The sequence below is a fragment of the Arachis ipaensis genome, chromosome B05 (genome assembly GCF_000816755.2).
Source record: "Arachis ipaensis cultivar K30076 chromosome B05, Araip1.1, whole genome shotgun sequence".
Lineage (NCBI taxonomy): Eukaryota > Viridiplantae > Streptophyta > Magnoliopsida > Fabales > Fabaceae > Arachis > Arachis ipaensis.
This window is the reverse complement of record NC_029789.2, coordinates 48,042,652-48,052,558: the sequence shown is the minus strand read 5'-3', so window position 1 is coordinate 48,052,558 and position 9,907 is coordinate 48,042,652. Positions and strand designations below refer to the sequence as shown.

General features: G+C 35.8%; 1 long non-coding RNA gene across 1 annotated transcript in view; it reads right to left on the bottom strand.

Annotated features, from left to right (window-relative positions):
- LOC110262855 overlaps positions 1 to 3,872 on the bottom strand; it is an 8,445-nt gene extending 4,573 nt beyond the window's left edge. Inside the window, exons 1-2 of the long non-coding RNA XR_002347868.1 lie at positions 3,492 to 3,872; positions 674 to 676 (exon numbers count right to left, since the gene is read on the bottom strand). This is a non-coding gene — a long non-coding RNA (uncharacterized LOC110262855). The remainder of the gene's footprint in view (positions 1 to 673; positions 677 to 3,491) is intronic.

Below are 9,907 nucleotides of genomic sequence, written 5' to 3'. Positions count from 1 at the left end.
AAGCATTCTGACCAACAATAAGCATGTCATCAACATATATCAAAAGGATAATAAAATCATTACTAGCAAACTGTTTAACAAATACACAATGATCAGAAGTAGTCTTCTTGTAGCATTGTTCTGCCAAAACAGACTCGAACTTCTTGTACCATTGTCTTAGAGCTTGCTTCAAGCCATACAAGCTCTTCTTCAGTTTGCAAACATGATCCTCTTTTCCTTTTACCATGAAACCTTCAGGTTGTTCCATGTAAATTTCATCCTTAAGATCACCATAAAGGAAAGCAGTTTTCACATCCATCTGCTCTATCTCTAAATCAAGATTTGCAGCCAAACTCAAAACAGTCCTAATAGAAGATCTTCTCACAACCGGTGAAAAAATTTCATTATAGTCAACTCCCTTTTTCTGCCTGCAGCCCTTGACCACCAATCTAGCCTTGTACCTTGGATACTGAGAATTTTCTTCATGCTTCAACCTATAAACCCACCTGTTCTGCAAAGCTTTCTTCCCTTTTGGTAACTTCACAAGCTCAAATATTTGATTATCATGCAAGGATTTCATTTCATCTTGCATTGCATCAAACCATTTCTTATTGTCGTCACCTTCCATAGCTTCCGCATAACATTCAGGTTCTCCCCCATCAGTCAAGGTCACATATCCATCAGTAAATGTTACATACTCACTAGAAGGATACCGCGTTGAAGGTCGTCGCTCTCTAGTAGACCTCCTAGGATGGAAACCTGGTGGATCTTCAGGTAACTCAGGTTGATTATCAGCATCATCATCAACTGGAGCATCAATTGGATCTCCCATCTCCTGGTCATCAGGAACCAAAGGCTCATTTTGCTGCATATGCTGTCTTTGCCCGACCAAACATGATCCAGAACATCATTGTCCAAAGCAATTGTAGGACTCAGATTAATCACATGAGCCGCTGTAAGTAGCGCTTCACCCCAAAAGACTTTAGGTAGCTTAGCTTCAGTAAGTATACACCTAACTCTTTCAATCAGTGTTCTATTCATCCTTTCTGCCAAACCATTCAATTGAGGTGTTTTAGGAGGTGTCTTTTCATGCCTAATGCCTTGTTGCTTGCAATACTCATCAAATGTTCCACAATACTCACCACTATTATCAGTGCGAATACATTTAAGCTTTTTACCTGTTTGCCTCTCAACCAAAGCTTGGAATTGTTTGAACTTTTCCAAAGCTTGGTTCTTTGTTTTCAAAGCATAAGTCTAAAGCTTTCTTGAATGATCATCAATAAAAGTAATAAAGTAAATAGCTCCGCTAAAGGACCGTACCTTCAAAGGACCACAAATATCGGAGTGCACCAATTCCAAGAAGTCTGATTTTCTTGAAGGTTGATGCTTCTTGAAGGATAATCTTCTTTGTTTGCCAGCCATGCAATGAGAACATTTTTCCAACTCTGCATTCTTCAAATCTGAAAGAGCATCCTTTCGAGCCAAATAGCTAAGTCCTTTTTCACTAATATGACCAAGTCTTCTATGCCACAAGCTACAAACTTCCTTACTTTCAATCGCATTCACACTACCTTTTGCAATCATGGCATGCATCACATACAAACTTGAAGTACCTTTTTCTCGAGCCACCACTAAGTTGCCTTTAGTAAGCTTCCATTGTCCAAAGCCGAAAGTGTTTACAAAACCTTCATTATCAAGCCTTTTAACTGAAACCAAATTCAAGCGAACATCTGGAGCGTGTCTAACATCTTTAAGTAGTAGCTTCATTCCCATATTGGTCTCAAGACAAACATCTCCTACACCAATAACCTTGGCCAAGCCATCATTACCCATCTTAAGTACTCCAAAATTACTTGGAGTATAAGAAGTGAAGAACTCATTCTTCGGTGTAACATGTATTGAGGCGCCACTATCAATTACCCAGCTGAACTCATCATCAGAAACAAGATTGACCTTGTACTCGTAATCAGCAATATCAACAGTAAGAAGATCATCTGAAATAGAAGATACACGATCATTACCACTATCATCCTTCTTTTCTTGCTTACCTTTGTTTTCCTTTTTCCAAAGATAGCAATATTTTTGAACGTGACCCATTTTGTGACAGTAGTGACACTCAACATTCTTGTATCTTCCCTTGGATTTGCTCCTGCTTTTACCTTTACCCTTTTGAACTCTATTCTGATTTCTCCCCCTGGTTTCAGTGACTAACATTTCAGAGTGTGACGAAGAATTCTGTGTCTTCCTTCTCATCTCTTCATTTAAAATGCCACCTTTAACAAGTTGCATGCTCACTTTATCATTTGGAGCAGAATTAGTAAGAGAGATACGAAACGTCTCCCAAGAATCTGGTAGAGTATTTAGCAACCACAATCCTTGAACCTCATCTTTAAACTTGATTCCCATGCTTGACAACTGATCCAGAACCCCTTGAAATTCATTCAAGTGATCTAATACTTGTGACCCCTCCTTGTATCTCAAATTCATCAACATATTCAACAAGTACAATTTATTATTGCCAGACTTGGAAGCATACAAGGATTCAATTTGATTCCACAAAGTCCTAGCATGAGTCTCATTAGCAATGTGATTATAAACATTATCATCCACCCATTGCCTAATAAAACCACAAACTTGTTGGTGTTCAAACTCCCATTCTTCATCTGTTTTAGATTCTGGTTTTTGTGTAGAAAATACGGGTAAATGTAGATTTTTGACAAACAACAAATCTTTCATTTTTCCCTTCCATAGATGGTAATTAGTGCCATTCAAACTTATTATCCTAGTAGAATTATTTGCCTCCATCTTTCAAGCAAGTTATAACCAAATACCCAAAACTGAGCTCTGATGCCAATTGATAGGAATAAAACACACAATTCCCTACTTGCAAGAATTAGAGGAGCAACAATATCCACTCACAACAAGTATTAACACCAGCACAATAATACCCAATAGTAGCGGAAAAATCACATAAACCAGAAATTAGAAACAAGCTAATACACCAAGATTTTAACGTGGAAAACCTCCTCAATGAGAGAAGTAAAAACCACGAGTCACCAAGACCAGGATATAGCTTCACTATGATGAAAAATAGGGTACAAGAGAGTCACAAATTATTGCACAAAATGTGCATACAACAAGCCAAACAACCCAAGCTTCAAAGCTTTCAAAACAAGAACAAGAAGATGACAATACCACAAAAATAGAGCTACTGTGCGTGGCCAATATCTCTAGCTACAGATGTCGAATTGAAGATCCGAACGGTGAAATTAAAGAACCAGATGTGTGGAAGACTCTGTCCAAATTTGAGCTCGATCCAACGGTTAACAAATCTGCAGTGACCAATTTACAGAGACAGCTTTATGTATGTGCGAAAATAACTTTCTCTCTTCTCTTCTCTTTAGTGTTTGGTGTTCTCTTGCAAAATGACCTCTCTCTCACTCAACCCTAACTCACCTCAGCCACTTCAACTATTCATGGGCTTGGATACTAGCATTTAGGTGAAGGATAACTTTGTTGGGCCAACCGTGGGGAGCTCTCGACAACCGGGGAGAATTCGGGGAGGAATCAAGTGAGAGAACATAAGATGAGAAGACACCACATCCAACTCAAAACCTTAAGGTGTCAAGTTAATGGGTCTCTCATCTTATAAACTCCTCACTCTTCCATGCTTTCTTTGATGTGGGACTAACTTCAACACTCCTCACACTTGCAACACTAACAATCTCCCCCTCAAGTGCGAGCCTCCACATCAAGCACCAACTCCCCCTCTTTCTAGCTCCTCCACCACCACGAGTATTCGTCCATCACACCGCCGCAAAACACCGCAGGACACGCCGCCTAGACCACCTTTGCTGGGAAGACTTTCGATGCTTCACCTTGAATACCCCTTAAAACCAGACCGATTAAACCATCGGCTCTGATACCACTTTGTTGGGGCCACCGTGGGGAGGTCTTGACCATTGGGGAGAATTCGGGGAGGAATCAAGTGAGAGAACATAAAATGAGAAGACACCACATCCAACTCAAAACCTTAAGGTGTCAAGTTAATGGGTCTCTCATCTTATAAACTCCTCACTCTTCCATGCTTGTTATTATAAAGTATTATTTTTTCGGATTTTTACTACAAATTTGTTCTATAAACTAAAATTTTATAGTTAAAACTTTGAATAAAAAATTAATTATTTTAAAAAGAAAGAAAGAAAAAAATTGTAAATTAAGTTTCTATTATTTTATATACGAATAAAGCTCTACATCCAAGAAAAATACTTAATCAAGTCTAACAAAGTTGTTATATCTCTTTTTCCATTTTCTTCTCCTTCTTGTTCTCTGTCTCTTTCTCTTTCTCCTCCTCCTCGTTCTTCTTCTTTTTCTTCCAAATTCACGCACGCAGGTTCTTTTTCTTCCCTCCTCCTCCTCCTTCCCCAATGTTACGTCTTCTTCTTTATTCTTTAAGTAATTTTTTAACTATTTGTTCAAATATGAATTGAATTACCAATAAATCAGAAGTAAAAATTTAAAATAGATCAGGAAGAAACAGATCATAGTGTTCAAACAATTAATGATTCAAATTCAAATCAGTTGAATGAGAGCGATTTCGATTTTTCTTTTGAATCGAATCAAGTGGATGAGTTTTGGATTATTCAATTTTGAATTGAATAGAATGGAATGCAATCGCTAAATTTAGTTGTTTATGAACATCATTTTTGGTTCATTTGGTATTATACAACAGTTTCATTTTGATAATATTTTCGGTTCATTCGAGACGCAAGTGTTTTTGAATTCGAATTTATATAATGGACAATTTTCGGTTCATTTTGATAATATTTTTGGTTCATTCGAGATGGAGGTGTTTCTAAATTAGAATTTATATAATGGACAATTTTCGATTCATTTGGTATTATACAACAGTTTTATTTTTATAATATTTTCGGTTCATTCAAGACGCAGGTGTTTCTGAATTCGAATTTATATAATGGACAATTGTCGGTTCATTTGGTATTATACAATGGTTTCGTTTTGATAATATTTTTGGTTTCAAAATTATTTAATGATGTCACCATAGAGAATCAGAATCAATAAAGATGTTAGCAAAATGTTGGTATTGTTGGTGATGATGATAACGAAGAAGAAGAAGAAGAAGAAGAACCTACATGCGCGAATTTGAAGGAAGAAGGAGGAGGAGGAAACAAAGAAGGAGAAGACGAAGACGAAGATGAAGACGAAGAAGTTGCGTTATTGAAATGCGCGTGTGATACATGCTGGTGTGATGATGAAAGTGATTTTTGATGAGTTTGGGCCAACTTGGTTGGACTTAGTTGCCAAAAATACTTGGATGTGTAGCTTGACTGTTTATATAAACATACTTTTCATATACAAGTTTAATTTTTGGTATCTATATACAATTTTAGTTTCAAATTATAAATACTAATGTATTATTAGGCTCTAACATACCAACTGATTATGTCTTTTATTATTAAATGTGTATAAAAATAAATAAAAATAAAATTAATTAGGATAACAAGTTATCTATAATTTTAACTAAAATATTTTAAGTCCGAGTTTTAGAAATAAAAAAATATTTTTATATAAATTATACATAAATGTTTATTAAAATTTATTTTAGTATATATAATTTTTTCCCACTCTTAAAAGTTTTTGGGTCAGTCTTGAATGCATTCCTGATGAGGCTCCGTTTGGTAACAAAGACACAAAAGAGCACAGTTCTGAAAATCGGACTGGACTGGCCGGTTGAACCGGTCCATGTAACACCCTAACTCTTAATACCTCATGATCGTCCTAAAAGCGCAGGCGTTACTTACCTCTAAAGTTTTTTATTTTATACTCTCTTTGTTTAATATCGAGCCTTTGCGAATACGAACCGAAATTTTAATTAAGAAAACGAATAGTCTTCACCTTTAACCACTTAATCAAAATGATACATATATATTTATATACATATTCACATAGCATTACATACATAGACTTATCTCAGGATTCTCAAATACAAGTCCTACCCCTCTAAAAAAAACAAAACAATAAATGACGAGGGGAAAATAAAATCTAAGATTAAATCAAATACAGAAAATACGAATACATATATATATAAAACTCTGTGGATCAGTCGCGGCTCCTTGCCAAGAATTCCTGAACCTGTCGCTGAAATAAAAGATCTGTAGGGGGTGAGAACATCGTCCTCGCAGGTTCTCAGTAGGAAAAGTGAATGCCGTGAGAGTAAAGAAATAAGATGTAAATAATTTCTTTTTAACTTTAAAATAATTTTCTTTTGAATTTCTTAAAACTTACTTTAAAGACTTTAGTTAGTTCTCTTCAAATTATCTTACTTAAAACAAATTCCAGTTACATCACTCGGTTTTAAGTTATAGTAATCAGTTCTCGGTTGTTTTAATCTCTGACATATACCGAAGCCAACAAGCACAAGCACACACGCAATACAACACTCAAATAATTCACACATAAATCAAATACAAGGAATTCATAAATAACCTAACACAGCATACAGGAACACTCAAGCAATTTACGCAAATGCATATGATGAATGCCTTTCCCATGCAGGCCATGAGCTCATGCGCCGGTTGTCTACCCGTAATCCGCCGTTACTCGGAGCGAACCCCGAATATGGTTTCTCTGTTGTGTCAGTCAAGCACATTGGTATCATCATGGGCGAACCCATGTCAGTTAGGATATCTTGGCATCACGGTTACCCATGTCAGTTAAGCCAAATCATAATAACATTTCTATGTGCATCACAGTAACAAACAAGCTATCAGTTAGGCAAATATTCCCACATTAGCAACCTTAAGCTATAAGTTAGGCAGGCAATTTCGCTTTAGCAGTTTGGCACAAAGGCCCATTCAAACATATAATTCTTAATTATCTTTTTCATTTAGTCTATTAGTTAGGTGGATATTCCCGCATTAACAACTTTAGGCTATCAGTTAGGCGGGCGCTTTTGCATTAGCACTTGGCACAAAAGCCCTATCAAACAATCAATTCTCAATTATCTTTTTCATTTATCGTTTCTTATTTCTTTTCTTTTTGTCATACCTCCGCATCACCAAATAATTAATCATACCTCCGCATCACCACGTAATTAATCGTACCTCCGCATCACCACATAATCTCTCACATTTTCGCATCACCATAAAGATACATTTTCAGTCATTCTTCAATCTTAACCTCAAAACGTTTAGTTTATAAGTATTCAAATTTCTTTACACATTTAATCAAAATAAAATTCATTTTCTTAATAAACCTAACTCAAATCATAACTTAAAACAAAAATCTTTTCTCAATGGATTAAAATTAAAATATAATACTTTTCTTGATAAATCGAAAATTGAATATTATGATTCTTAAATCAATTTTTCTTTAAAATAATGCTTTAAGCAAAGCCTGGGAGTTCTATAAAATTTTTTGCAGTATTTCCTCTAAAATTCGGACTTTGTCACCCTTCAAGGGTCCCAATCAAATCATTTCTCAAACATTTCGAATATCAAATCCTTTTCATTAATCAAATCATTTCCAAATATCAAATAATTTTCAATAATCAAATCGTTTTCTTTGAAGGTAAGTCACCTTCTATTTCAATAAAATTAGCCCAATTTCAAATCTTTTGCTATTGAAACTAAAAGAAATTTACTTCTTCAGTCAAACTTTACAAAACTCTATGACCATTTTTGTTTAACATTTAATACTAACCAAAATTACCTTATCGTATATTTTTACCAGAATTTGGACAGAACCTCCCCTTAAAATTAGGCTTCTCCACCCTTATAGGCTCCATCACTTTCATAATTTCTCAATTCATATGTCATTTAATCAAAGCATAAACATAACGTATTTTCAACCACAATTCAAGCAATCAAAAAATTAAACACACTTATCAAACTCAATTATTTTCACAGTTAATACTGATTCATCAAATTCAATCATTTTTCACAGTCACAAATCTAACTCAAGCTCATCTTTGAATTAGTCCAGACAATTCCAATTTATTTGTAATTACTCAATAAGATTTTTGGCATTTTTAAATTAAAAATTATTAATTTCAAAATGAAACATCCTACTTTCGTGTAGAAATTACGACAACAGAAGCTTTCGAGAAAGTTTATGAACCAGAATTATCAAAGAAGAAAGCATTAAAATTGGCTACTCCCTCAGCCGAATCTTGCATGGAGAGACATCAGCTCCACCATTAATTTCTCCCGAATAAAAGTAACGTCAACGTAAAGAGAAAAAAGATACAAATACTTTTATCGAATTAGATTTTTTATTGGAGTTATGGATTTTAAGAAATCGGACTCGGAAGGATTGAAGTTCCATGGTTTCTCGTTCCTCTCACTCGCGGCTTACTCTCTCTTTTTCTTTCAAGTTTAATTCGGTGATGCATGAGGAAAAAGAAAGTATAACTAGTGATGATGCTGATTAATAAGGATTTGTGGTAGTAAGGCTTATCAGGTGTCATTGGTTATTAAATGAATGAAACATGTGTCATGGTTACATAAATTTATGTATACATATAAGCCACGTTCTTTCATTTCTTTTTCTTTATAAAGAGTTCGGCTACAATAAATGGAAGTGATAAAAGAGAATGATGCTAATGAATGATGATTTGTGGTGTGAAAGTATTATTATGTGTCATGAGTATATCTAGGTATATAAGCATGCAAGCCACGTTCATTTCTTTCTTTGTTCCTTTAATGGCATTGGTTATATATATATATATATATATAGTAAACTATCATTTCTATCCATGAAAGTTCAGAACGTTGATAAATTTATTCACAAATAAGTAAAACTACCATTTCTATCCATGAAAGATAGACTTTTGCTAACAAAACTACCTGAATCCTAAAAAATTCACTACAAGAAAAATACTCATTCAGCCACACTTTTTTTAAGCTACATTTGAAAAGTATAGCCTATTCATAGAATAGGCTACGCTTTTTTCCGTGTTGCCTTTTTATAAGAGAAAAGGATACACAATTGTGGCATCATTTAAAAAGTGTAGCCTTAGGTATTTTAGAAATTACTTATAAAGCATAACCGTAGGTTGATATCTATAGGTTCACTTTTCGTATCAAAGGAGACGCTTTTAGAGAGTAGCCTATTTATTAAGTTTTGGGTACGTTTTTAAAGTGATGCCTAATGTGTCTAGAATAAAAAATTTAACACTTAGGTGAATTTTTTCCCTCCTCTTAACTATTTCCCGGTCTAAAGCACACACACTCTGTAATCTCACACTTGGTGAAAATTTTCACTCCAAAGCTCAGAAGTCACCTTTCAGTAGAGAAGAAAACCTTCCAAGTCCAAAACACGAAGAAAACCCTTTCAAAAAACCCTGCCTCCTGCACCGCGCGAAGATCGTGAAGCCTCACCGTCGCAAAGATCATCGCACCCCAGTCCCCACTCACCACTCAGCGCCACACCATCGTGAAGATCGTGAAGCTCACACCGTCGTGAACCCTCCTGCACTGATCGTCGCGTGCCGCCCATACCATCGTCGATCTCTGCGCTTCTCGTCGTCCTCTCTGCGCTTCTCTTTGCCATCAGATGATCAGATCAGAGAAAAATTTCACCCCCTCACCTTCCAATTAATTGTTCAAAACCCTAACCCTAACTCACCTTCGCCACGCACCCATTCACGCACACACCAAGATCCGAGAGAATGAGTGAACCAGAGGGAGGAGAGGAGGAAGACAGAGATGAGAGCGCGAGCGAGAGAACAGAGAGTGAAAGGGGGTCACTGTCGCAACGCCGCCATCGCCATCGCCATCCACCGAACCCTAAACCCACACAACACAAACATCGTAAAGGTGTGGATGAACACTGCGTTGCTCCAATGTCTACGACCTCACTCCCAAGGTAGGAAAAACACTTCTCTATTCTCATATTCTTTTTTTTT